The sequence below is a fragment of the Plecotus auritus genome (assembly GCF_963455305.1).
Source record: "Plecotus auritus genome assembly, chromosome: 8".
Classification (NCBI taxonomy): domain Eukaryota; kingdom Metazoa; phylum Chordata; class Mammalia; order Chiroptera; family Vespertilionidae; genus Plecotus; species Plecotus auritus.
In genome coordinates this window covers 126,148,437-126,173,743 of record NC_137782.1, presented here as the reverse complement: position 1 = coordinate 126,173,743, position 25,307 = coordinate 126,148,437, and the positions used below count along the sequence as shown (strand labels likewise).

The following is a 25,307-nucleotide window of genomic DNA, read 5'->3' as shown; positions in this document are numbered from 1 at the left end:
ACTGCTATCACAGCTAAGAAGACTTACTAACCTTTTGGTGCCAATATTTAGGTAAAAAATATAAATATATATTTTTTATTTGGTTTGGTTCCTAAGGTATTTTTATATGGAAAGCAGGGGGAAAACACTTAACTATTTAGCATTACAAACAAGGATTGTGGCTGAGTTCTATCAAAGATTAGGTGAGTAATTTGAGGCTAATTTCCTTAATAAGTGGATCAATTCTTCATTTGTAAAATACAGTTGATAATAAATAGCACATAGGGTTGCAGCAAAGGATGAATTATAACAACTAAGCATGCCACTTAATACAATGTCTAGCACAAAGGGAGCATTCAATATTTGGTAGTTATTTCAGCTGCATGTCAATCAGATGCATACACTATGCATGCAGATCATTTATTGATTAGTTACTACTTTTTTTATAAATATATTTTTATTGATTTCAGAGAGGAAGGAAGAGGGAGAGAGAGACAGAAACATCCACAATGAGAGAGAGATGAGAGAGAATCATGGATAGGCTGCCTCCTGCAAGTCCCCCACTGGGGATTGAGCCCACAACCCGGGCACCTGCCCTTGACCAGAATCGAACCTGGAACCTTTCAGTTCGAAGGCCGACGCTCTATCCACTGAGCAACACCAGCTAGGGCTAGTTACTACTTTCTTATCCTCACCCAAGGACACACTTTTATTGATTTTAGAGAGAGAGAGAGAAAGAGAGAGGGAAAGAGAAGAGAAACATCTATGTGAGAGTGAAACATTCATCAGTTGCCTCCAGCATGCACCCTGACCTGGGAAAAACTGCAACCTAGAAATGTGCCTTGATTGGGAATTGAACCTGCAACCTTTTGGTGTACGGGGCGGTGCTCCAACCAACTGAGACACATCAGCCAGGGCTAGTTACGACTTCTTATAAAAGGACCCGAGGCGTGTATTTATATGCACATTCACATGTTCATTTCATGCTTATTATCATTATCGTCATCTATTTGATTAGGATATCAACTTGAATTTGACAGTACCCTGTGCCTTCATAATTAAAAACAGCAGCCCAAACTAAATTAAAAGAATGAAAATCCAGTTGTAATAAGTGGAAAGGCACCTCCAATGATGCTAAACAAATAAGATGTTCCTGTTCCCCTCCCCTGCTTTCAGTAGGGTAACAAAGCCATACAGTGTTTCTTTTAAAGCTACTTGTACTTTTCAGTGTGTCTAGGTTACTAGTACAACTATAAACCTACTACAAAAAAAAACACACACATTTTCAATATACTCTGAAACAGACACTTCATTGAGAAGGCTAAAAGGACTAATTCCAATGTAACTCTGATATTTGGGGCTAGTGATCTGAATCCAAGCCAGCAAGCTCAGTGTACATTCCTGATAACCTATAATTAAGTCACTACCTCTTTCCCAGATACTGGTCTTGCAGAACTGGTTACAGAGGCCATTGGGCTGTGGACAGCACACTGCCCAGAAGGAGGGTTATTAATGCTGACGCCAGGCCAGACCATCAGATATGGCCTGGAGACCCCCAACACCTGGGGGCCTTCTTGCAAGGCCCACGAAAAGGACCGGAAGCATAATCCATGTTTGTGGGACAAAGATCACAGGGAGGGAGATATAAAGGAAAGCCCCATGCGTGTTCCTTCACTCAGATTTGGAAGGCTGTTCCCTGAGTCCGCTGGCATATTAAACAGTGTCCCTCCTTTTATTCTCAGAAGCGTCCTTGGTTTTCTTTGGTCTTCTACAACACATGACATTATAAGAATACTTTTTTATTTAACTTTATAATTTAAGCAGGTTTAAAGAAAAAGGATCATTTTTATGCTTCCAAATTTTATGAGCATTGAGTGTGAAGAATTTCTAATTTTTTTTATATATGTTTTTTATTGATTTTAGAGAGAGATAGAAACATCAGTGATGAGAGAGAATCATGGAACAGCTGCCTTCTGCATGTCTCCTACTGGGGACTGAGCCCACAATCTGGGCAAGTGCCCTGACCAGGAATTGAATAGTGACTTTCTGGTTCTTGTGTTGACCTTAACCACTGAGAGACATCAGCCAGGCAAGAATTTCTAATTTTTTATTTTTTTATCATAAAGTAATTAAATTTGAAAAATATAACACCATAGCTAAAGAAATAAATCACTTCTTGCTAAAATATTTTAAGTAAATATTACCAATATAAAATATTACAAAAAAAATGTTTAATAAAAGAAATGGCATTTCATAAAGTTTTACCCTTGAATGGTGTATGTCCCAGAAAGATGTTTTATGTTATGTCACATAGACTATATTAAATAGTAATTACTTCTAATAAAATGTAATATTGCACAAATTACCAGTCATTCTTTTTGTTAAACACTTTAGAAAAAATAAGAAAGCTAATGCTAAAACTATCACATTAATATCCTTCTGAGATTTGAAATATAATTGCAGTCACTTTTATTCTGCCCCATGAGATATAAGAGGAATGCAGGAGCCAGCTGGCTATTCACTCATGTAATTATATTTCTCCCTATGTTTAAATTGTTGGGCAGAATTTTTGCTAATAGAAATGAAAATGAATAGTATCCCATTCTCTTCAGATTGAATGTGGTTATTCTTGGGCTACAGAGAGCTTAAAATGCAGGGTAGAAATGGCATATTGTGTGTCTGTGACCTTTACTCAAAACTTATCTGCAACATGGATAAGCTAAGGAATCACAAGAAATAAAGAAAAGTTAAGACATTGCTTAGCAACACAGCAAAAAAAAAAAGAAAGAAAGAAAAAAAAGAAAAAGAAAAAGAGAAAGCAATGGAAGGCTCACCAGAAATGAGAACAGGTGAAATCATTTAAAAACTATTTGAGACATAGTTTCTCCACTTCTAAGTCATCTAGGCAGAAAAAGAGAGCTAAGCAGAAATTGGCTTATTCCCATGCATCAAAGAAGCAACAGAGGAATAGATAGAAATAACGAGATACTTTTCTAGTCATCACTGCTGACTCACATCAGGGCAGTAATAGTTCCATCATAAATACTCAAAAATGATTTCCAAATTTACAGCATGAAAATATAAATCTAATACAAAAAGAAAGAACTGTGTCCCAATACTATTCAGTTTGATTCAGTGGCATCATAAAAACTTTTCTAGCTCTTTTATTTATTTCAAACAATAGTAGCTAGACCTAATCTTTATTTTAAAATGTAGGTTTACATTAAATATAAACATATGTTTACATTTTTAATCACTGAATCTGATTGTTCAAATGTTGATCTTTTTCACAAATGGCTCTCAACAGCATTAAGAGTGGGACTCAAGATTTTCTCTGAACCAGCTGTGATATAAGGGCTAGGATGTAAAGGAATGCCTTTCTGACTCCAAATCTTCTTAAGATGGAACACTAAATTTTGTTAAAATGATGTCTCTTAAGGTCACTATATAATATACCAAGAATTACAGTCTAAATCAACCAGTCCTTTCATTAATTTACTGTGGATCAATTTTTCATAGAAAAACATCATGCCATGTACATATATGAAATGCAGTAGCATTTTAATGCACACCGAACTCTAAGAACATTGGACCATATTAAGTCAGGTTAGAAAGATAAAGATTACAATTCTTTGAGATTACTACTTAATTATTAGTTTTGTTTTTGTTTTTATTGTGTGGAGGTAACATTGGCTAATAACATATAAGTTTCAGGTATACACCATCAATGTTGCTGAGCACAAAAAGTCTAAGTTTCCATCAATTCCTGTTCTGGGTATTTATCCAAAGAACATGAAAATATTTCAGAATAGGGAGAAGCTAGAAACATTCTAAGGGACAATAAGACAAGAAAATTAAACAAGGCCGAACAGTTTGGCAGCCAGCAGGCAGCTTGTAAATAGCAAGCCCTTATCTCTCCCCAAACAAAGACACTTGTGAGCAAATGGTTAATGTCTCTCCAAAGGCAGCAGAGGGGCGGGGAGGGAAAAGGAAGGAAGAGTGCAGTCTTGTCTCCTCCCACTGCCTCAGCAGAAAAGCCAGCAGTCTCTGGGCTTGGCAAGATAAAAGCGCCAGGTGCTTCTCACAAATTCTGGGAAAGCCATAACAAAGTAGAAGGGGGGACACTGAAAATCAGTCTGTACTAAGTTGTTCAGCAGAGTAACTTTAACATCTATAGACAGAAAAGAATGTAAGGGAGATACCCCCCTCCCGACTCCCTCCTCAGATTGGCCTAAAGCGCCCATCCTCTTTTTATGTTGGATGATAGATTTGTTTCCCTTGCGCCTTGAATAAATTTGCATGTTTTAATTTCTTAATAAATTACTTTATTAATAAATTTGCTTTAACACAATGCAATTATCTGGAGTCACTCCTTCTAATTCATTCATAGGAGAAGAGAAGAACCGAGGAGGACTGACAGCCCTCTCCCTCTGACTCAGGAGGCTGTGTGATAACACTTTCCCTAATGTTTTGTGTGCCTGTAACAACAATATGAGTTTGAAAAGCTATATGTGCCCATATATTTATTGCAGCATTCTTCGTAATAGCCACAATACGAAATTGACCTAAGTGCCTACTGATGGATGAATGGACTAACAAGATGTGGTATATATAAATAATGGAATACTATTCAGCCATAAAAAGGAGAAATATTGTCTTTTGTGACAACATGGATGGATGTTAAGGCTGTCAATTATTGTTTTCAAACCCAAAACTAGGTAATTCAAGCCCAGTGTAACACCAATTGTCTAGTTTTCTATTTTGATTTACACATGACTTAGGCTGTTGTTTTTTACCTCTTGTCAAATTTCTTATATTTTTACACTTCAAATGCAAACCTTCTATAGTGCATAAAATTTAAATTGCAAATGATTTGAGACTCTTGAGCTCATTTAAAAGTGTGCTGCTACTTAATTTAAATTGTCAAAACACTCAAATACTAATCACACACGCAGTTTTTCCAACTTTACACATTTTAAAGACAAAGTTTCAATACAAGCAGTAGCTAAAATAATTGATTTTAAAACAAACTTTTTTGTAGTAAACTTCCTTCTCAACCTTGCTCTTCGCTTATTAAAACTAGTGCCTGAAAATAGTTCCAAGGTTTATATACATTATGCTGCATGAAGTGCTTTAGGCACTAGCAATTTCAGCGTTTAATATTCAACAGGCAGTCCTAAAAGTCAATGCACACTTTAAAATTTTCATTTTCAGTGCTATTGCTGAGCTCTTAAAATCACTGCTTTGTTATGCTACTAAAAGTTGCCAGGATGGCTTTTTCATATGATACCCTACGTTTAAAGTAAAATAAAAAAGACCGATGCTGTATTTTCTGAAAATTGTGCAAATCTACATGCTTAAATAGCCTGTACATTCTGTTTCTAAAAATATACCTATCAAATCATTGCTACTGTTTCGATGCAGATTATTCTGAAAGATAAACCAAAATAATAATGTGTGCATATATTTGTGTGTATTAATGGATCATATTATTTTGAAATCTGTCTTTTCCTTAAATGTAACCATGTGTTAGGACCATGTGTCCACACCTACATCTTCTTCTTAATGGCTGCCTATTATCCATTGCATGAATGCATCATAATCTATTCTATCCTAGATATTTGAATATATATGTATATATATATATATATATATATGTAACTAGATTCAGTTATTCAATATCTGATTCTATACATAAGATAAATTACTATAGGTAAAATTGCTAAGATAAAGTTATAATTTTTCTAGAAGAATTTTGACATTGTCTTTGTGATATCTAAACTAACAACAGAATCAAATGCTGTGCCTTTCCGCATCCTGCAACCTCTGATGGGTCACTCAACAATGACTGGTTGTAGAAACAAGACCTCCCATCAGGATGGTGTGCAACCTGCTTGCAACAGTTCTACTGCTGTTTACTATGGCTTTCAGGTATTGCTGATCACCCTGTGTTACAAAACCTTAAGGTTTCCATTAACTCGTATCTGAGGCACTGGGAGACGATATATCCCCAAACGGTATACAAATGTGGTATCACTAGGATTTAAATTACTATTCCACTTTTGCCACTGATAAATCCTTAATATCTCTCTCTTATCCTCCCCAAAGCAGTTAACCTGAGGCCAATTAGAGATAAATATAATGCCATTTTCTGTGATGCAGTTACCTTTCAAAGTTGAGAAACAACTATACTTGGTAAAGAGTTCAATACATCTGAAAAATATTAAAATAAAGTCTTTTTTAAAATTTCTCCATTAGATTATAAAGTGATGAAATAGAAAAAAAAATGACATGAAAAAGTCAAATATCAGCAGTGAACTGCAACTGATGAAATGAAATTCCTAATCATTTTAAAAGTAAAGTTAAGAACTACCTGTCATTTCAAATACCTTTTCTAAAATAGAGGCTATATCTGCTTGTATATATTTTGGTAGTCTACTTTGGGTTCTACAATCTTATAGAAGCAAATATAAATGGGCTAGAGACCAACTGGAAATTTGCTCTGAAATATTAATTACTGATTTTTTCTTCTCAGCTCTGCTTCTTATTATTATATTTATCTATCTAGTATCCCAGATGTCATATATGAACATTTATTAAGAAATTTGAAATAGACTTTTCTGTTTATGACATAATGTTTATGACTTGTGTTTGCTTTTAAAATTCATTGTTATATACACTGAGTGGCCAGATTATTATGATCTCTGAATGCATAATAATCTGGCCACTCAGTGTACTTCTCTTGAGTACCTCATTTATTTGATACCAAAGATACTATAAATCATGCACCTGATCAGTTTTCCCCTTTGCACTGGCTGATAGAAAGCTAAGGGCAAATAGGTGGTTGATCTCCAGCAAAATACACTGAGTGGCCAGATTATTAAGCATTCAAAGATCATAATAATCTGGCCACTCAGTATATATATATATATATATATATATATATATATATATATATATATACATATATATATATATATATATATATATATATATATATATATATATATCATGTGCACTCTGTTACACACAGACACACACACATGTAACTTGGCATTTTATTTGCTTCTTTATAGGGAAAATGTTAAAAATAATATTTATAATGAAATCATTCATGTGAAATGGGATGTTTCTTTTATTGTTAGTAAAATACAATACAAATTCATGTGTAAGAGGTCCATAGGTTAAATAATTATACTAAATGAAAATGGAAAGACACTAGTATGTCCCTGTCTCATTTTTAGTCCCAGTATAACCAGTATAATAAGAACCATTTAAACTCCATATGTGTGCTTTTTTGTTGTTGTTTTGTTTTTATTTTAAAGAGTTTTATTACAGGATGTTAATGTTCAGGACACTTCAGAGCACCTAATACTACTTCTAATCAGATTTTTGGTAACCGGTTTAGAACTGTTCCTTGAGATTGTTTTCATGCAAAAGTACTACTTAGTGGTTGTTTAAGAGGTGCTAACTTGATTAAATGGTTTATCCTTAAAAACCTGAAACTCCAATCCATGGGTAGCTTCTAAGGTAATTGTATAGCATCTCAGGTAGCTTTGGCAAGTTTGTCTTCCCACTTCTGGTCCTGTGTTTCTAAACACAATGTGAAACTCCCTCATCCCAGCTGGGCTTCTGACTGTTTTAACTTTTCAGACAAATCAAAGACCTGGTGGTGGGCTTGTCTGCATTAGTAAGCAAGCTAGAGAAGCTCAGCATGTTCACCCAGTATTTATTCCACAAAAGCCCAAGCAATTTGCAAACCAAAGAGGACTCAAAATATGAGCCTTCTAAGTAAGGCTTAATATTGTTGGCAGTGTACACCACAGTCTTCCATTTTATTAAGTGGGATAGTCTGGGACTCAGAAGGTCCTTGATTGGAAGGTTGTAGCCTTTTGGGTGTGTATTAAAGGCTCCAAGATTCACTTTCCCTGTAGATTCTGTACTTGTTGGGTCCATGGCCACGTTAGGAATGGCTCCTGGAACTGCTGATTGAGCATGTGAGTGCTGACATCGATCCCAGAAAGCCAGCAGCCATAGTAAGAGGGGGGCCATGAAACCAGCCAATTGCCTTTCCAAGGCAGCCAACCTGTTTGGTGGTGTCTACATACTTTGCCATGTACTCACATGCAGCTGCCTGAGCATTTACTCGGGTTTCAGCGCCCTCTACAGGAAAAGCAAAACTGTCCACAAAGATCATTTCACCATCCATCTTTCCCAGGATCTGCCATCACTTCCAAATTGCTTCCTGATCTGGCGTGCATCACCATTTTCAATAGAGCCAATGCTGAGATTTTGTTGTATTTGTAGATTTCATAGATGCCCTTGGCTTCCTGCATGTTGGTCAATTCCCATGTTTTCTAAGCAATACCACTCCAGGTGCCACCACCACTAGTAACTGGAGAAGCTTTGGCCTCCATGATCAAGATGCTACCTTACCTCACTAGGTGTTTGAGTGTGGGGGGCGTGGGCTTTGAACCTTCAGAACCACAGGTGCTAACTCATACTAGCCTCATATTGATATGGAATTTTTGGACTGGAACCCAGATTCTTTGTCCCCCAGAATCGAAGATTGAATCCATGGGCAGAAAGTGGTATAGCAAAGGTGGTGATTTATTGAAGAATAAGTACAGACTCCCACATGGGGAGAGGGAAAGAGTCCCACAGAAAGGACTCCCAAGTAGGGAAGAGGAAAAGGGTCCCACAGAATGGACTCCCAAGTAGGGAGGGGGAAAGGGTCCCACTGAGTTCTTTTTCCTATGTCTTATAAAGGCTGCAGATCCTGGTGCCTTGATATTCCCTCTGATTGGTCACTATGCCCCTAGACTGGTTAATATAGTAACTCCTGGGCAAAGGTTGAACCTTACATGGGACATGTGAGGTTCTCCCCCCTCCTTCCCCATTGTTCCTTATTCCCTCTGGGCTTTCTTCTTCTCCTTCTGAATGAAGGACTTCCTTCTCTTTATTTTGTAAATAGAGACCTTTTGCTGTTCCCAGCTCCCCTATTCCATTGGTTGGCAAACTGCAGCTCGCGAGCCACATGCGGCTCTTTGGCCCCTTGAGTGTGGCTCTTCCACAAAATACCACAGCCTGGGTGAGTCTATTTTGAAGAAGTGGTGTTAGAAGAAGTTTAAGTTTAATAAATTTGGCTCTCAAAAAAAATTTCAATTGTTGTACTGTTGATATTTGGCTCTGTTGACTAATGAGTGCCGACCACTGCCCTATTCTATGGAAATATATCTTCTGCTGCTCTGCAGCCGGTGCTTTCTTCCATGCTCCCCTTAATTTCCAAAATTTCTAAAATTCCTAAACCTGTCCTATTTTACCTCTAAAATTCCAGTTTCAATATATATATATTATTTATTTCAGAGAAGAAGGGAGAGGGAGAGACAGATAGAAACATCAATGATGAGAGAGAATCATTGATCATCTGCCTTCTGCACACCTCCTGCTGGGGATCCAGCCCGAAACCCAGGCATGTGCCCTACCTGGGAATCCAACTGTTACCTCCTGGTTCATAGGTCAAGGCTCAATCACTGAGCCACAACAGCCCAGCTTAACTCAGTTTTGATGATTACATTGGTTACTGTTCCAATTCTCAATAATAGGCTACTTGATTTTTAATGTCAGACAGTTTCAACTTACTAGCCATTTTTACTTTGAGGATTTTAGTTCATATATGCATATGAGCTTTATAGGTATCTATTTCTTTATCATTTTAAATAATACTCATTAGCCTCTATTTATTGTGCTGTCATAGTGGAATGCTCTCCATTAAGCCACACTATGTAAGAGAGGGAATAAATATCATTACATTTTCTGACATTTCTTATATCATCCACACATCTATCATCACAGCTATGTATGTACATTGACAAGGTTTGACATAAGATACATATATTCTCTCCTAGACAAAACTATTTTATTTTATAGTAGTCTCTATCAAAATATGCTATATTTAGGCATTTGGGGTGATAGCTCAGCACATTCTAAATCTCTGTAACATGCACACAAACTTTAACTCAAAAACAACAACAATAAAACACTAACCCCAAACTAAAAATCACAAAAGAATCTAACTTAAAATTCAGAATCTCCTGGCATAGATCATACAAATTGCAAATCAAACAAAAGTATACCTAAACAAAAAGAACACAAAACTTAAACATTTCTATTCATTAACACGTTCACAAAAAAGAATAATATGAGTTAGAATGAGAGGGCAGAAATAAAACTGCTTAATGAAGATTCTTTGTTCATCATTTCCAATGCAGAAAGGCAGAGCTGGAGCACATTTCAAATAATGCACTCTAAATAATATTAGAATATCAACATATCCTGAAAAAATCAAATGAACAGGTCTTGCAGGAAGGGCACAATGGCAAATGGCTGAGTTCCTCTTCTTCCCTTTCCTAGAGCTTAGGAAATGTGCAAACATGAGAAATAAACTTCATGAACCTTTCCAGTTATGTAAAATAACCATTCAAATGCTAAAAATGTTGCAGAATGTCTGCAAAGTGGCGTGCCAATGTGACCATAATAAAACAGCACCCCCATTAAAGCTGTCTTGTAATTAACTTCTCTCATGAGATGGGACACCCTAGAGACAACATTGTGTAGGAAATCCAAAGTCCACAGAGGCCCTCTGGCTAAGAAGGAGGCCTAGAAGTCCAGTGAGGCTGGGAGAGTTGTTAATTGAAATTGATAGGAAAGCTACCCCCCAGGGATGCTAGTTACTGCACTAGGAGGAATGCCTGCCATAGAATTCTTGGCAGTGCACGAGTTTTTATAATAATGAAACGATGAAAGCACATGGAATATCCTATTGGGGCAAAAGGCTTAAAAAATCATAATATATCCATATCATGGAAACTTATACCCATCTACACTAATAAAAGAGTAAGATGCAAATTGATCATACCTTTGCGATGCCCACCAGCCAGTCAGGAGTGAATATGCAAATTAACCCAACAAAGATAGAGGGTTAATTTGCATACACAGGCACCGATTGGTGGGGGCGGGGAGGGACGCTTGCATCGTCGCCATGGTGACAGCGCAGGCGTTCGGCACCGTCCCAGCCACTCTGGGCCTCTGGGCAGCCTGGGAAGGCAGAAAGGCAGCTCCGGGCTGGAACTAAAAGGTGGCTTCTGCCAGAGCAAAGGCAGTGCCAGCGGCCAGGGAAAGGAAGGCCCATTCTTGCACGAATCTTTGTGCATCGGGCCTCTAGTATTAAAATAATAGTGTAAGTCAAGAATAGACAATTGTTACTTATCAGTCAGTTCTGGCACACTTCCTGCTTTTATAAATAAAGTTTTATTGGAATACACACACACACATTTATTTAACTGGCTGCTTTTAGCTACAATGGCAACATTTCAGAGTTGTGGTCATCAAAGTCTAAAATACTTATTTTGCCCTTTACAGAAAAAAGTTTTCTTGTTCCTGAAGGAGCAGAATTTTCACCCAAAATATGATTATTTTAAGCTGGTTATTTTCAATAAGTCACATGACTCAGGAGGAACCTTTGACTCCCTGACTACCCACCTAAAATAATTCAGATAGAGAACCTGCCCAAGAAGGGAGATAGCATCACAGATAATGATAGTTTAAAATGAACTAAGTGTGATAGATAGAGAGGAACCTAGCAAGCCCCTCTGATTGGTGATCTCTATGTCCCACTGTTAAAGATGGTCCAGCAAACATTTATTTATCAAACATTTGCTTTTCCATTTCCCTGTGAATTTCCTTACCTGTCATTTGAAGTCCCCAACCACAATCCCCCTTCTTCTTAGCTCAGGACATATAATCCTCAACTGTCTGATTTGTCCAGTATTCTTAAGGGAAACATTGTATACATACATAATTAAATTTGTTTATTTTCTCCTGTTAATCTGTGCCATGCCAATTTGATTATTCCAGGAAAAGCAGGAGGAAAAAGAGGGTAAGTTTTCCTCTCTTCCCCATTAACATAGAAACATTTTTGTTAGGTAATATTAAGTGAAAGGGGAAGTTAAAAAATTGTATGCTAAGCTTATATTTTTATTTACCTAAAATTTGTGCATGTGTTTGTGTGTATGTGTATATATTTGTGAATGCCTGGAAGGGTAAGCACTATAATATTAGAAATGGTTATCTCTATTAGATAGGATTATTAATGGCTTCCATTTTGCCATTATTATCTATTTTTTAAAAAATTACCCATAAAGAAAATATATTACTTATGTAACAGAAAAGATACATTAAAATGCAAAATGAGCAAAATCACCGAGGTAGCTTTTAATATTGGTTTTATAGTCATTGGTTCCAACAGAAGAATTTTCAGAAGAGGAAAATGAAGCAGGCTTTTGTTTCAGTAGTGCAGAGCTTGCCAGCCTCAAGGACTGTGTGGGCCTCATTCTAGTGCAGGGCAGGCTGCAAATTATTTCAAGGTTCTATGAATTTGATAGCAGTTGTCTGGAATGGGGACAACTGCTCATTTTCAGCTGTGGACTCACAAGCATGGAGAGACTGTTATTTTCATCTGCACTCTTTCCATTGGCCACAGAACATCTGTCACAAGACTGCTGTCTGATGTGGCAGCAAAGGCTTCTCTCCGTGTATAAAAGCCCAGCATCTGCTACAGGAAAGGAGATCAGACAACTACAACCAATATGTTGATACTTACCTGTACCAGACCACCAGGATTAATTAATTTTTAATAACAGTAAGCACTGCAACAATGGATATAATAATTTTGTTATTGTCACAGTGAGCTAGTTATTAATATTGATAATAGGAAGAGAGCCAAGGGGAAGTCAGGCATTATAAGCATGGTCATCTGGGGAGCGTCACCAGGAAACTGCAGCTTCCTGCTCCCCAGGGAATCACTAGTCCATTCCCCACAGATCCCAGGGGGAGGGATCAAACAAAGGGGGAGATGCATGCATGTGCTGTGAAGTCGGAGGGAGAGATGGGTGCATGCACAGCGGAGTCAGAGTAAGGGAGGAAAGGTGCTTGCCTGTCAGTGTAGCCCAGGGAACAATGGTCATTGCTAGGAAGGTGGGGCCGATGCAAGCTTGTGAAAAATTGGGAATATGTAATCCCCTGACAAAAAGTTCCCACTCGCTTGTGTTCTGGCTCTTGTAAGTCTCTGGCTCCATGACCTGCACTCACCCATGAGCTATCCTGCCATGTGGACGCAAGCTAAGCTAGCCAGATGCTGGACTGGCCTGTGCTTTAATATGGAGTGGAGACTCTGGGCACTGGCTTAATTCTAGCCCTACGAAGACAAGATTGGACATTTCCATGGTGGGAGGGAAGGAAATGGAACCCTGAAAACCTAGGGGTTTAATTCCATGGAAATAAATATCACTCATCTTCCCAGGCGAGTCTCAGGAAATTCCTTTCCTTGCGACCTCTCAAGAATTCCACTTCCACCGATAACAGGTGGGGCTGCAGAAGACACCCCACTGATAGCAATTACCACATAATATATACCTACTAGCAGCCTGATGCAGGAAAATCATGCAAGAGGCTCAGCCCTCGCAGATCTGGCTTCCTCTGGAAGGTCATCTGGACAGTTGTTCCGCTGTTCTGCTGCCTGGTCTAATTAGCATATTGCGTGTTTATTACTATAGATACAAGTATATGTGGTAGGTGTATATTATACATATGTGTGTACACATATATTTAAATGATTTGTGTTTAGCCTACCATTTGAACTAAAACAAACTCTTATTCTTAAAGAATTTGATAATATATTTGAAAGATTTAAATCTCTCTCAAAATTCTTGCGTTTTCATTTTCAGTATGACCTTTCATTTTCAGTAGACTGCAAAGTTTGGTTTTCATTGTTAAGTAGAGCTTTGCAAATACTGCCGCAAAATACCCCCAAGTTATTTGAGGGTACTGAGTACTTTTTGCAAAAAAATCAATGGAATTCAAATGTAACTGTAAACAGTGCCTCAGGTTCACATTAAATGCCTGGGCCTTTAAAAAACAACAAAACAAACAGTTTTCTTTATATCATTTTTGAATGGATTAAAACTCACCTATTTCTGCTGGTTCTAAGGATATGGGTGAAATCTGGAACTCAGAAGGAATTAATTTGGGGCACCTAAGGGATAGGTGCTGTTGATATAGAAGAAAACAGAGTATCTAGGGTAAGAGCATAATCTCTGGATCTCTGGAGAGAATACTTGGGATTTAACTCTGTTTACTGGCTGCAAGAAATTGTGCAAGTTTCAAGTCCTCCGTTTCCTCAATGTTAAAGTGCAGGTGATTGCACTGCTACATGTCTCCCTCATCAGGTTTTTTCGGAAAAATCACCAGGGTTAATACTTATAAAGTGGTTAGCACAGCAGATGGCATATATCAAAGACTGTAAGTACTACATATTGGTTAAGTAAATGGTAGTGAAACAGGAATTTTAGGGGGACATAGGCAGGCTTAGGGATTTTTTTAGAATTGGGGTCCATGGGAAAAGCGTGGGGCTGCAGACTAGGAGAAGGTACATTTCCACAACACAAGGAAGCCAGGTGCAGTTACATTTTCATAAGACAAGGAGGCAGCAACAGGTATATTTCCATAAGACAAGGGAACTGGAAGTAGCCAAGAAAAGTCACATTTACAAAATAAAGAGAAGGAAGCTCTTCATTCAGAAGGAGGAGAAGAAAGCCCAAAGTGAATGGGAAAACAATAAGGAAGGAGGGGGAAGAACCTCACATGTCCCATTTGAGGTTCAACCTTTGAGCCTAGGAGTTACTATAGTAACCAACTTGAAGGGGAATATTGACCAATCAGAGGGAATATCAAGGCACCATGATCTGCAGCCTTTATAAGCCATTGGGAAGAGGAACTTAGTGGGACTCTTTCCCCTCCCTACTTGGGAGTCTGTACTTGTTCTTGAATAAATCTCCATCTTTGCTGTACCACTTTCTGTCTGTGGATTCATTCTTCGATTCCAGCGGACAAAGAATCTGGGTTCCAGTCCAAAAATTCGGTATCAGTAGCACATGTGATGTTTATTGAAGGGTCATGATGGGCCACCAAAGTAGAGTCACTAGGAAGAGTCAGCATGAATAAAGAAGCACTTAGGAAGGGAAGACGAGTTTGGTTGTCAGCTGAGGTAGAGGCTAGACATGACTTAAAAATAAATTTCAAAAGGACAAGACATTTGTGAATCCCAGCTAGCCTTGTTAGAAAATGAGGACAGGCTAAATATTGAACTGAAAATCCTGAGTTGTCAGGAGAAATGAAAGTAAATTTTTTATTTACTCTTACCCTGACCATTCTAAATGTATATAAGGCAATCTATGTAGAGGGCATTGGACTCTGATAGTTTTCTGTTTATTATTCCACAAATGACTAGAAAGCACAGTCTATTATGCCTTTTAATTATCCATTAATATTAAAGTGTTAGTGAGTGCCCATAACCTCCACTCATACCCCAAATCCCCACCTTGGACACCCAAGCTATTGAAACATGTGATGCTTCTTTTAAAACTTGTTTGACTTCAATCTATTTAAGTACCTGAATGTCACTGTTATAAATCTGAATTTCTCCCATTTATTACTCAATAGTGTTTTCTATTCTATAAAACTATATAATCCCTTAGTGCTAATTAGATGTCACTTAAATCTTTCTAATGATGTAAAACTGACCTGCTTATTCATGTTGTATTTCAACCCCTTCTGGACTGTGATTGCTTCAATCAGTGAAAAATGCTTTTATTGAATCCTATTCAGTTACATCATAAGTTATTAACATAATTATGTAAATGCAGTGTTACAGTGCTGACATTACTAGATAATTTTAGATAAGTACACATAGCTTCAATTATCTACTTTGAATCTCAACTTAAAAATTTCATGTTTAGAGCAAAAAATATTTATCAAGTTATATAGTTTTTTTTATAAATTTATATAAAAATTATCATTTATTTCACTATGGTTCATAACACTCATACTTCCATCATTTCAGCTTTGCATAATAATAACCTATATGTTCTTAAACACACACACACACACACACACACATATACACATACTTATATTTTGTGACTTAAACCTTAAGTCCTTTTTAAAATTTCATCTAAGTAAATGAAAATTCATCATCTAATAATCATGACCTACTCCGAAGAAAAGAAAAATGTAAACAAATACCAACTCAAATAACTCTAAAACCAAAATCGGTATTTGATATGGCTCTTTTAGATCATGCAATGTTAAGGAGAATATTGAGATATTGACTGAGTACATAAATAAGTATGTTAGTGCCCAGCTGGCATGGCTCAGTGGTTGAGTGTCGACCTATGAACCAGGAGGTCATAGTTTGGTTCCAGGTCAGGGCACATGCCCGGGTTGCAGGCTCTATCCCCAGTAGAGGGTGTGCAGGAGGGAGCCAATCAATGACTCTTTCTCATCATTATTGTTTCTAGCTTTCTCTCCCTCTCCTTACTTCTCTGAAATCAATAAAAATATATATTTTTAAAAATAAAATAAATAAGTGTTTTAGTACTAAAATCTTTTATATGATCACTATGATGAAAACAAAAGGAAAAGTTATTGGAAAAAAAAATGGTGTACTAGTATGCCTACAGCTACAGTAAATACATTTCAGAGTAAATAAATTTGTAGAAAAAAAACACATCATGCTTTTAGGTTGTTTTATTTTCTTCCATCATTTAGGAAAATCTAACCCATATCATAGAGGTAGATTGTCAGACTGTTTAAATCAAAACCTACCTTCATTAACAAAACGACCTCTTGGGAACTATTGCTATGATATCCTTATCTACCTTTCCCCTCATCCTGACATCCCTAAGCATCATTCCTAATGCTCATTTGTCCCATATAATCTTTCATTTTCTTTATAGGCCTAGCACATATTATCTGCTGTTTAACTATTGCTATCCTGATCACTTGCATGATATTCTTTTTTTTAAAATATATTTTTTATATTGATTTCAGAGAAGAAGGGAGAGGGAGAGAGAGATAGAAACAACAATGATAAAAAAAATCATTGATTGGCTGCCTCCTACACACCTCCTACTGGGGACTGAGCCTGCAACTGCAACCCGGGCATGTGCCCCTGACCAGAATCAAACCAGAGACCCTTCAGTCCACAGGCCGATGCTATATCTACTGAGCCAAACCAGCTAGGGCTCTGTGTGGCATTCTCACCCCCTATCTCTCCTCTACTTTGGTTTATCCCACATACTGTTGACCAAGTATTCATCCGGAAATAAATAATACCAACATATTACCTGTATAATAATAATAACAATAATAAAATAAACCTTAATGATTCCCCAAAGGCTACCCAATAATATCTAAATTCCTTAGGAAACCATACTCTGCTCAAAATCAAAATATTTTAATACATTATTACATGCCACTTTGAACAAATATCTATTATTTACTACAAAAGTCTATGGTGAAATGAAAAAAAAAAGAGAGAAGAAAACATTGCAGTGGGAAATGCTAGCCTCAATTTTGAACCAAAGATCATTTTCTATCTCTAAATTGTTGATAATCCTAAAATAATAAAGATGTAATATGCAAATTGACCATCACTCCAACCCACAAGATGGCCATCCCCACGTGGTCAAAGATGGCCGCCTTCATGTGGACACAAGATGGCCACCACAAGATAGCCAGCAAGGGAGGGCAGTTGTGGGCAATCAAGCCAGCAGGGGAGGCCAGTTGGGAGGGGCCAGGCCTGCAAGGGAGGGCAGTTGGGGGCGATCAGGCCTGCAGAGGAGGGTGGTTATGGGCAACCAGGCCTGCAGGAAAGGGCAGTTGGGGGGGACCAGGCCTGCAGAGGAGGGCAGTTAGGGGGGACCAGGCCTGCAAGGGAGCACAGTTAGGGGCAATAAGGGCCAGCAGGGGAGCAGTTAGGCATCGATCAGGCTGGCAGGGGAGTGGTTAGGGGGTGATCAGGCAGGCAGGCAGGCAAGCAGTTGGGATCCAGCAGTCTTGGATTGTGAGAGGGATGTGTGACTGCCCATTTAGGCCCGGGAGGATTGTGCCTAAATGGGCAGTTGGACATCCCTTGAGGGTTCCCAGCTTGGAGAGGGTGCAGGCTGGGCTGAGGGAAACACCCCCCACCCCTGTGCCCAAATTTTGTGCACCAGGCCTCTAGGGTAACTTATAATATACTCTGTGGCTAAAGAGGTACTTTTTGGATCATTGTCTACATTTCAGATGACTGTATAACACAAATTTACATGCATATATGTTTTAAATCAAGATTTTTTATAATATTTAAAGCATCTAGGTTTTATCTATTTATTTGGTTTTCTTGATAATTAAATATTGGAAAAGAGTAATAGAGGGTTTCTATATTATGGTGCTTCTCATAATCTAGGTACATTTTGTTGGTTTGTTTTCCATTTTGCTGCACTTTAATGTACAGTGAACAAAGGTACATTAATCATAACTTTTAAAAATAAATATTTATTACATAATATTAAAAATATAACCCATGCTCAAATATTAACAAAAATAAAATTGATTGTCTATAGTCAATGTAAACATTGTTCAGATCTTTTATAGCCCCTTATACATACATACATACATATATGTATATGCATATATATGTTTTCTAAGAATAGAATCCTAACATACTTATTTTTCAAACAGCTTTTTCACTTAACATCATATGCTCTATGCTTGGCAGGCTTACTAATTAAAAGTTATTCTGCCAGATAATTTATTAACTGTGTAACCCTAGGGAAGAAACTTAATACCACTGTGATTAAATTTGTTATCAGAAATATAGAACTAAAAATAACACCTTCTGTTTGGGCTCTTGAAAGGATTATATGCAAAGTACCTAGAAAAATATAGAATGTCCTATAAGATAATAACAATATGCTACTATTTTATGCAAAAATAAATGTTTTTCTAGAATAATAAATAGCATGTATACATTTTTATTATTAGGTTGAAAACAATCTACAGGAAATAGTAGGAGTCCATATTAATTATAAAACACTGATAAGGTGTCAAATAGAAATTTAGAATGATATGGTAGAGTGCTGTTAGTTACAAAGAACAATGTTTAAAACACACTGTTAATTACAAAAGTTCAAACTAAACATTTATGGACTTGCACCAGAGGAAAACAAACTCATTTGCATAACATATAAATAACTAGTCTAATTAAATGTCTTCCTCCACTCAGTTGTTTCTCATCTTTCTATAACAAATACAGATTATCTGCCATAAGCATGACTTACAGAGAGTTAATATCTTTGACTATCAAATGTTATTGTGAGTGACTAAGAATGCCTTAAAAGTTCTCAGCTTTACTAAACCTTTGATAGGTTTCTTCCTAACTTCCCTTTTCTTAGAACAAATTAATCCAAAGGGCAATATAATTTTAAATTCTTTCTCTACCTGAAACTCCTTTCCAGTGTTACAAGCCAGAAGTGCCAGTTACAAGGATCTGAGGACTATGTTTTTGAAATGTAATCATCAAGGAAGAGAGTGCCCCTCTCTGATAGTTTCTGCGGGATGGTAAAAGCCTAGCTTTGGTGATAGTTTTACTTCAAATTGTAAATAAAATCAATTTTTTTCTTTTCATCTTCTTGTAAGGTTTCTCTTTTTTAAACAGAGACACAGTGGTTCTGGATTTGAACTGCTATAATTTGGGACCAATTACATGATTAAACTTTAATTTTCTATTTGTAAAAAGAAATATATAGTCCCTCCCAAACAGGGTGGTTGTCAAGATCAAAGGAGATAAGTATGTAAAGAGTTTTAAAGAATGATACATAGCAAAAGCTCAGTAAAGGTTAGAAATAGCATAGCCTAAGGACCTGAATAAACAATTACAACAATAATCTGTAATTCAGCAGGTGCTCCATGTCAGTTGTAAATAGTTTCAAAGAATTCAAGGTGAAACAGTGAATTGTTAGTTTTCAGCAATCCAAGTGGCGTAGATTTTTTTCAAATGTTTCAACACAGTTGGAAACTGGCAAAGCAAATATTCTCATATACCAGGGTGGAAATAGAAATTGTAACTATCTTTATAGAGGACAATGAATAATAAGTATCAAAAAAGTTTCAACATTGGTAAATATTAATCAACACTGATGCTAACAAAACATTGGAAGCAACTGAAGAAGATAAATAATATTGTATAACTATTCTTTCTTATATTTATATATAAAAGTATAAATATAAATATAAATATATATATATGTGTGTGTGTATATATATATATTTATATATATATATTTATATATATACACACACATACATACTGAGTGGCCAGATTATTATGATCTCTGAACGCATAATAATCTGGCCACTCAGTGTATATCGTATATAATAAAAGGCTAATATGCAAATTGTTCCCTTGACCAGGAGTTTGACCAGCAGGCAGGCCGGCCAACTGCCATGTCCCCTCCCCCTGGCCAGGCTGGCTGGACCCCACCCATGCACAAATTCATGCACCGGGCCTCTAATATATATATATATTAGAGGCCCGTTGCATGATATTCATGCAAGAATAGGCCTTCCTTCCCCTGGCTTCACTCCCAGCCACCCGGGAGCCGGCAAGTCCCTGGTCCTGGGCCACCCAGGAACTGGCAAGTTCCCGCTCCCTGGCTGCCCGGAAGCTGGCACCTCCTCGCTCCCGGGCGGCCTGGAGCCGCAAGTCCTCGCTTCTGTCTGAAGTTCCACTACAGTAGCTCCCTCCACCGCCCCACTTCCCCTCATAGCAAGCTTCACTCCGCTCCGCTCCAAGCCTGCATATGCAAATTAACCTCCATCTTTGTTGGGTTAATTTGCATACTCACTCTGATTGGCTGCGAACATAGCCAAGTGATGGTTAATTTGCATGTTTCTCTTTTATTAGGTAAGATATATATGCTGAGTGGCTAGATTATTATGCTTTCAGAGATCATAATAATCTGACCACTCAGTGTATATATACTGTGTATATATACACCACCCAATGGCAAGTTTTTTCCCATCACTATTCACTATTTATCTCCTCTTTACCCTCTTCTACCTCTTTCCACCCACCTTTCCCTCTTCACACTGTTGTCTGTGTCTATGAGTGTTTTGTTTGGTTGGTTGTTTTTTGCTTAATCCCTTCACCTTTTTCACTCAGTCCCCCAACCTCCTTTCCCTTTAACTGTCAGTCTGTTTTTTGTATCTGTGAGTATGTTTCTATTTTGTTTTTGTTTTGTTTTTCATTAAATTCCACATATATGTGAAATCATATGGTATTTGTCTCTCTCTGACTGGCTTTTTCACTCCGCTTAATAATCTCCAGATCCATCTAGGCTGTCACAAAGGATAAGATTTTCTTCTTTTTTTATGGCCCAGTAGTATTGCATTGTGTACTAAATGTACCACTGCTTTTTTATCTGCTCATCTACGGTTGGGCACTAGGGCTTTGGCAGGACATATGGTAAAATTGGAATGGTACAGTGAAGATTAGCATGGCCCCTGTGCAAGGATGACATGCAAATTCCCACTGTGTTTTATATTTGTAAATCTATCCCTAAATAGACATTTAGATATCAAATGGTATTCATAAAATTAGATCACGCTATTTATGATCCTTCAGAATCAATAAAACATCAGTTTAGTCAAGACAATGCTAAGGTAGGGGCTAATGAAAGTCTGAAGGGCAATCTTTTTTATTTGACTTTTTAAATACTTTTGACTAACTAGTTTATTTCTGTTCTCCACATAGATAAAACATAAAACCATTGACTACATATTGGCTATTGAAAACAGCCTCTCATCTAAGAACTGTCAAAGTAAATGGACTCATTCTATGTTGGTGATGATGTTAATAAAGACAAATATGAAGGATTTTATTTGCTCAGAAGATATAAAACTAGTGTATTATTGTTTTACTCTCCAAATCAACATTTTCCTTTTCATTTCTAGCACTTAATTTCATTTAAAGCATGTTTTATGGTAAATGAGTATGCTTAAATGGCATATCATGAAACTGTTACATGTGGCTCACGTGAAGACACACAGAAGTTCAAACTAAACATTTATAGACTTAAAAGCACCACAGGAAAATAAACTCAGACCTAAAACTTCCAAAGAACTGCTGCAGATCACATTACTTTTCGCTGAAAATTAAAATGACACCTGGCAAGTATTTTCAAGGGATAGAGCCCAAATCTAATCATTTCCTTACTTAATATCATTTAGGCTTGAAATAGGATAGTTTATCTAATTTGGGTAAAGGAACAGCCAGTGTCAATTTATTTATGCAGTATGTTTACTGTTTTCCTTGATACTACAGTGATAATTATAATTTTAGAATGGATTTTTTTAAAGAATAACACTTATTTCACAGTTTCTCCTCTTTGTAAAACCTCCTTCTACTTGACCCAGAAACCAGTGAGAGTTCTTGAATGTTTTCAACTTGTTCACATGTCTCCTCTTCCTGTGTCTTATAGGAACAAGGTCAAAGTAATTGGGAATTATGGAAGATTAAACATGTCTAGTTTTATAGTGAGAAGTCCTCAAATATGAGTATAAATTGAATGAGTGCCACACTTTGGGCACAATTCATAATAAGCACAACAGCTTATTGGCTGTAAAATTAAGGACAAATGCCCCGCTGGAGTGGCTCAGTGGTTGAGCATCGACCTATGAACCAGGAGGTCACAGTCCGATCCCTGGTCAGGGCACATCCCCAGGTTTCGGGTTCGATCCCCAGAGTGGGGTGTGCAAGAGGTAGCTGGTCATTGATTCTGTCTCATCATTGATGTTTCCATCTTTCTTTCCCTCTCCATTCCTCTCTGAAATCAACAAAAACATATTTAAAAAGAAAAACAACTAAGGAAACCTCGTTTTTTAAGGTCACTGTCATGCGCAGATTTTGTTTACTAAAGTCAAGATTTGTTGTTTCTGGAGGATGCCCTATTCACCCCTAAAGGTAAAAATTCATGTGTGCTTTTTAATCAGGGATTCAAAACCAGGCTGATCTACTTTGCTGTATTTTATGAAAACTATCATCAAGTATCCCACCCAGCATTGCCCACTTACAAGGCAAGTTCCCTTTTCATTGACTTTTAAGGAAGTACAAAAAGTAAAAGGTAAAAATATAATCCCCTACCTCTCGGATCTTTCAGGTGAAAGTGTCCCAGTAGCTTGAGGCTCACCATTTACCCTCCATCACTCTTATTTTGCTATTTTCTAAGGTTTCCAGGTACCCTAGTGCCTGTGCCCTCCCTTTTCTTTATTAATGTCAGATTAGCTGGGTCTATTCACATTCAAGGCAAAAATGAGAGATCCAATTGAGCACAATACAGAGGCTTAAGACACTCCAACAAGGGACAAAACGGTAAAAACAATAATAAAAAAAGTAATTGCAGTTTCCTAAATTTTAGCTGATAAAGGAGAGTTCTAAGATAGTCTTATCAACATCTTTAATTTTCCATCTAGTAAACACTGGCCATGGAGGGAGAATGAAACCTTTCATGCTTTTAAAATGCATTTAGTATTCACAATGTGATGAATTCAAATGGTTCTGTACAATTCTTCCACAAAAATCAAATTGATATGTTTTCCTTGCTAATCTCTTCATACAACTCATGGGAAATTATTATTATGCTGTTAAACACTGTATATTGCCTAGTAGTGTGCATTTATTTAAAATCAATTTCTGATTAAAAAGAATTTGAGATGGCCAACTAGAAGAGCATGATACAAATAAGTTGATTTAAGAGAAATGGAGGTCAGAACTGAAAGAAAGAGACCAAATAAAACATACCAAGGGCAAATGCTAATACAGCTGTTCTTATTAGAGATCAAGAATTTACCTTCATTGTGATTGTACCCATATAAGTCATTTAACATTTTAATGATTATTTTACAAACAAAGAAAATGTAAAATAAAAGTAGCATGAGTTCAAGCAATACATGTGAGTTTATCTGTAATTAAAATTATGCTGGAAGTTAAATTACTCCAACTACATAAAGATACAGCACTTAATTAAATCAGTGGGTTATAATACTTATATTAATTTCAACTTTTAAAATATTTCATTTCATTATCTGGAAGGTGTCTAATAGGAGTGTTGTAAAAACTATGCTGAGCTTTGTAACTATATACATTACTAACAATAAAAATACAGAATTGCTTCATGTCACGGCAAAATATTGCTGTGTCTTATTTCTAGTTAGTTTTATCAAAACAACAAACAAACAAATAAAAACTCTACAGACAGGATATTCAAGTAACCTTTTATAAACTTATTACTAAAAGCACCATCTGCTGGTTACTAGAAACTGATGCATTTCAATCTGTCTGTCTTAATACATCCCTTGATAAAAGAATAGAAAAACATTTCTCTCTTGCATACCTGCATAGATTCCCCCTCTGCAAAGTTATCAGCCTAGAGAAAGAGAAATTAGATTTTATTGATAAAATGTGTTAGTCTATGTGTGTGTGCTTGCAATGGAAATCAATTTTTCAGCTTGCCTTTTATTGGAAAGCTTAGGTATGTAAATGAATGTATTTTCTCTTCTAAATCAGTCTTACATAACCAAAAGGCAATTGTAGTTCAGTAAGTGCAGAGGCCTCCCTCAGAAGAGACATTATAAAATCTAAATAAACTAGCCCAGCCTGCAGCCTGATTCTAGCACACAGTAGGTTTGAAATAAGTGTTGGCTGAATGAAGAAAGAAAAAAATAAATTCAGTGCTATGACTTGGTGTGAGATAAGACCAAACTGAGGGGAAAAACTCTCACATTTCAGAGTCATTAGATATTTTTAACCATGCCAAAATTTGATGTGTGGATTTAACCTGAGCAAGGAAGGGAGTGATGCTTTTATTTTTAAAGAAAGATCGTCACAGAAAGTAAATTTAGAATTTTTTGAGATTTCAAAAATGTGGCAAAGTATTATTTCTGAGAAATTTAATGGACCTTTAGTATGAGCATATGACCCAGTGGAATATAAACATAGGGCAAAGAAATCTTCTGTTGCTAAATAGCTTTATTGTAAACTCAACAGAAATGATTCTCCACATTCTCTTGAGAGTATTGAATTAGATTATTTCAAATTAAAACTTAAAATATGAAATTCTGACCTGTAGGAGGAAAAGGTGTTTTTTTGTGTTTCTTTCTTTTTTTTTTTTTTTAAATTTCTTCCTATTACAGATGGAGAAGTTGTTTCAAGGGTAATCAGGGTAAAGTCTTACAGAATTGGTAGAGTTGGCATTTTAAACTGGGCCTTTTGTTTAGGAAAGCATTGTTTTTCAAATTGATGAAAAAGGCCCTCAATTATACCCGCACATTTTCCTGGGATTTGGAAGGGTGAATACAACTTCTCCTATATAAGGGTAACCTCCTCCAAG

At 36.8% G+C, this 25,307-nt stretch overlaps 1 protein-coding gene and 1 pseudogene across 3 annotated transcripts in view; both read right to left on the bottom strand.

Moving 5' to 3' along the window:
- Positions 1–25,307, bottom strand: part of LRRTM4 (leucine rich repeat transmembrane neuronal 4) — a 745,526-nt gene that overhangs the window by 504,693 nt on the left and 215,526 nt on the right. The gene's annotated exons all lie outside the window — the stretch shown is intronic.
- Positions 7,526–25,307, bottom strand: part of LOC308255854 (COP9 signalosome complex subunit 5-like) — a 95,893-nt pseudogene continuing 78,111 nt past the window's right edge. The window contains exon 2 of the transcript in view: positions 7,526–8,336. The product of the transcript in view is annotated as a COP9 signalosome complex subunit 5-like (transcript). The remainder of the gene's footprint in view (positions 8,337–25,307) is intronic.